Raw genomic sequence first — 4,465 nt, forward strand, 5'->3', positions numbered from 1 at the left:
AGCCATTTTCCAGGCTTCCGTCTCACTGGCCCGAGAAGGGTGCATTCCTGAAGCAAAACCACAGAAGTAGCTTGACTTGTTATTTTCTTTTCTTTTCAGGATTTTAAGGATTATTTATTCAAGCTTCCTACTTGAAAAGAAATTATTTGTAAATGAAATGGAAAGACCAATTTGCTCTAGTGGGCTTCATATATACATGTTGTAAAGTTAATCAGTTGCATGTTCCTTGAAGCTAGAGAGACCTATGAGGACAGCTAGGCTACCATTGGGTAGCAAGTAGGCAGCTCGACCCTTTTCCTGAGGAAAAAGCTTTTTTGTTTTGGTAGCAGCTAAAATAGCGCTTTGGATTTCAGAGTCTGCCGTATTGGCCTGGCACACTGCTGGTCATTGGTCTTCAGATCTTTTTGTGTTTTGTGTTGCTGTTAGCCATCAAAGTTATTATTATTATTATTTTATTTATTTGCTATACATAAGTTCACTGTAGCTGTCTTCTGACACTCCAGAAGAGGGCATCAGATCTCATTATGGATGGTTATGAGCCACCATGTGGTTGCTGGGATTTGAACTCAGGACCTTTGGAAAAACAGTCAGTACTCTTAACCACTGAGCCATCTCTCCAGCCCCAAAATTATTCTTAGAACATAAAATTATATTGTCTTAGATTTTTATTCCTCTGGTTTTTAGACAGGGTCTTACTCTGCAGCTCAGGCTGTCCCTGAACTTGGACAGCTGGGGATCCTCCTGGCTTGGCCTCCCACATTTCAGTTCTCAGGGAGAGAAGCAGCAGATTTGGCCTCTACTAGGGGTGGTTAGCAAGAATTGCTAGTGGAATGGTTAATGGATGCAGGTGTGAAGGAGATGCAATTGTTAGTATTGACTCTAAGGATTTGGCCAGCATGGCTGGTTGAAGGAATTCCCTTTTGCTGAGCTAAGAAATGAGTTTGCAGGGGGCAGGGTGGGGTGGGGGGCTAAGTGGTTAGTCATCCTTGGCTGCATATTCCTGAAGCAATAGCAACAACAAAATGGTGGTCTAAGGAGCAGAAATTACATTTTTTTTTCATTAAAAAAAAACCAGGCCAGGCTATTGGTACTGTTATGGGATTCCTTGAGCTGTCCAAGATGTAGGCTCCTCCTCGGCAAGGAGGAGAGAGATGGGAGGGAGCTGAGTCTCCCTTCCTAAGAGGGCCTGAAAATCCATGTTTACACTCTTATCTCATTGACCATAGTGGAGTCACAAGGCCGAATTTGATGACAAGAGTCTGGGAAATGTCTTTTAGAGGTTGTATACCATCCCTTAATAAAGTTGTGGCTTTATTACGGGAGAAATGGAAGAATGAACAAGGTGGGTACCAGCTCTCCTCCTTAGAATTCAGTCTTGAAAGTGAGCTCTGGCCTCATCTCTGGCACTGGCTGGCTTCATGACCTTGAGCTGAGTGAGGTTCCCACTCTACTAGACCTCCATTTCCACAGCAAAACCAAGGGATCGGACTGAACAGCTTGGAAGTTCACTTTTAACATTATGAATCAGTCCTTGGGCTTTGCGTATAGAGAGCAGATACAGAGTTTATAAAAGATGTAAGTGTTGGAGAAAAAGGTTATGCAAGAAGATGTCTATCAAGCCATTGTGGTTGCGTGTGCCTGTAGTCCCAGTTATGAGAAGGCCACGACAGAAGGATTACTTGACCTCGTGAGTTTGAGGGCAACATAGCAAGGACCTATGGGTGCAGGGGCCGGGGAGACAGAAAAAGGTCTTTCAAATGTCTTAAAGTTGGTTTTGTAATACATTTTGTAATTTGTAGTCAGACTTATGGTTGAACACAGTTCCATCCTTGTTTTGAGAATGCTTTGTGCGTGCAGAGAGGACTAAGATGTACCGGGAAAAAGGCATAGGGATGGTAGTGCTGTGCACTCTGTTGAGTAGATGCTCGTTGTGTAAGTAGGGAAGACTCAGCGGGCGTGACTCATCTGATCTGCTCTCTCACAGAGGCCTGGGCGCAGCCTCAGTGACCTACTTTTTGACCTCATGAACCAGTTTGGTGTGTAGCTGCCATTGTCACAGCAGCCTTGCTTCCAGAGGGGGTTGGTTTAGTATCAGTAACACAGAGGAGGGGCGCACAGGTCTGTAACATGGCAGAAAGCACACATTCTTAGATGGCGGATGAGGGTAGAGTCCCAGAAAGGAGTAAGGGCAGAGGCTGTGTGTGCTTGGCTTGGGGCAGGGATGGGAAAGCAAGATGCAAGTGGCCATTAAGAGTCCTCGGGGTAAGGCAGCCAGTCAAAGTCATTGTAGGCCTGAGGACCTGAAGAGCCTATTTCAGCTGGAGATGGGGCATGATGATAGGAAGATCATAGTATGTTAGGGTCAAGCCTGCGTAGGGCTGAGCGTTGGCCTGCTGCTTTCCAGCCCTGAGTCTTTGGAGCTTATTTTGCCATTGCATTGGTTTCTGGATTGAAGGTATATAGTTATCTGCAGTATATAGTTATCTGTGTGAAGGTAGCTGCCACAGGGGCGGGGCCACAACTCCACCCCCACCCCCTCCTTTATGAGCAGCTCTGATGGCCCCTGGTAATTTTTCAAGCTGTCAAAACGTATTGTCTCTGTTAGAAGCATTTGATGTGCGTTTTGCATTGTCTTATTCTGTTTTCGCTGTGAATACAGTGGCTTGCTGAAAACCAATTAAAATTTCTATGGCAAAGCAGCAGCAAGTAATGAGCCCGAGGAAGGGATCTGAGTTGGTTGCCTGTTGGTTGTGACATCTTCTTTGCTTCTGCAAACCGCTATTAGGGATGAAGAATGCTTTGGGCCACCCAGGGGGGTATGTTTTTCCAGCCCCGCAGCCTCTCTTCGCCTCTCCCCCATTGTCCAGTGTGTCAAGTTTGCTTTCTAAAAACTCTTTCCAGACCTGTCTCCCATCTCTCCCATCGCCCGGTGCCCAGTCCTGGCTCCTCAGTACCTCTCTCTCTTTGGCCTTCTGCCTACTCTTCCCACACCCATTCCTGCCTCTTTCTCTTGCCATTTTCTACACGACAGCTGGGCTACTATTTTCAGAACAGATCTGACGGTGTCTGTCTCCAGCCTACAGTCCTGTGCCTTTAGGACCTGGCCGGCTCCCTCCCCCAGTGTCATGTGGTGTCCTGCCCTTACTCCCCATTCCACTCACACCACTCTGCCTCTGCTGCCTGGAAGGGATCTGATTCCCTGAGCCTCAGGGCCTGTGGACATGTCCTCTATGGAACTGGAAAGCTCCACTGCCTGTAGTTTTTTCTCCTTGGAGGTTCTAGCTTAGCCTTCGCCTCTATGGTGAAAACAGTCCTTTGGCCTTTGTGTGGGGTTTCCCTCTCTGTCTCATATCTTCTCAGCATGGAACATTTCTCCCTCAGGTCTTGTTGTGATTAGACATCCATTTGTATGACTAGCTGAATACCTGTGTGCATCATCAGTTGGAAACACTGTCAATTTCTGGAACCTAGGATGATGCTTGGAGCATGGTTAAGTGTCCAGAAAAGGCTTGTCAACATTGTGTCATCCTCCACTGCTCTTTACCTTATTTTTTGAGGCAGGATCTCTCATTGGACCTGGAGCTCACTAATTAGCTGGACTGGTTGGCTATCAGGCTTCTGGGTTCCTCTGGTCTCCCCCTCTGAGCACTGGAATTACAGGTGTGTGCCATGCCCGGCTTCATATGTGGGTTCTCGGGATCAGAGCTCATGTCCTTATAAAAGTGTGGCGAGCATGTCACCTGTTCTCTTCCCCAGGGCATGCAGGCTTCTTTTCTGAGATTCCATGTGACTTTCTATATAGATAATCATGTGTGTCATCTGTCAATAGAGACTTTATTTATTTTTTCCTATTCAACTTGAACACTTATATTTTCCCTCGCCTTGCTGTACTTAGTAGAACTCCCAGGATGCTGCCAAAGAGGAATCATAAGGATCAATATCCTTGCCTGTTCCTGATTGTAGGGAAGGTATACAGTCTTCACACTAAGTGCGGTGTCCATGTGTGATATTGGCTGTATACACTAAGTGCGGTGTCCATGTGTGATATTGGCTGTATACACTAAGTGCGGTGTCCATGTGTGATATTGGCTGTAGGTTTGTTTGTTGAGTCGTTTAGTCAGAAAGTTCCCTTCTAGTCCTAAATTAGTTCTTAGTCTCTTATCATGTTTACAAACCTTTTATCTAAAACATCCTTAGTAGCATTTTATAACTGTGATTAATAGAGATGTTACAGTTTCCTCTTCCCCCCAACCTCCTTGTGTATGTGTGTGTGTAGGTCAATATCAGTGTCTTCCTCTGTTACAGTCCCCCCACCCCTGTGTGTGTGTGTGTGTTGTGTGTGTGTGTAGGCCACTATCAGTGTCTTCCTCTGTTACAGTCCCCGCCCCCGTGTGTGTGTGTGTGTGTCTTCCTCTGTAACAGTCACCCCATCCCCGTGTGTGTGTGTGTGTGTGTGTGTGTGTGT

Source organism: Mastomys coucha, unplaced genomic scaffold (assembly GCF_008632895.1).
Source record: "Mastomys coucha isolate ucsf_1 unplaced genomic scaffold, UCSF_Mcou_1 pScaffold18, whole genome shotgun sequence".
Taxonomy (NCBI): domain Eukaryota; kingdom Metazoa; phylum Chordata; class Mammalia; order Rodentia; family Muridae; genus Mastomys; species Mastomys coucha.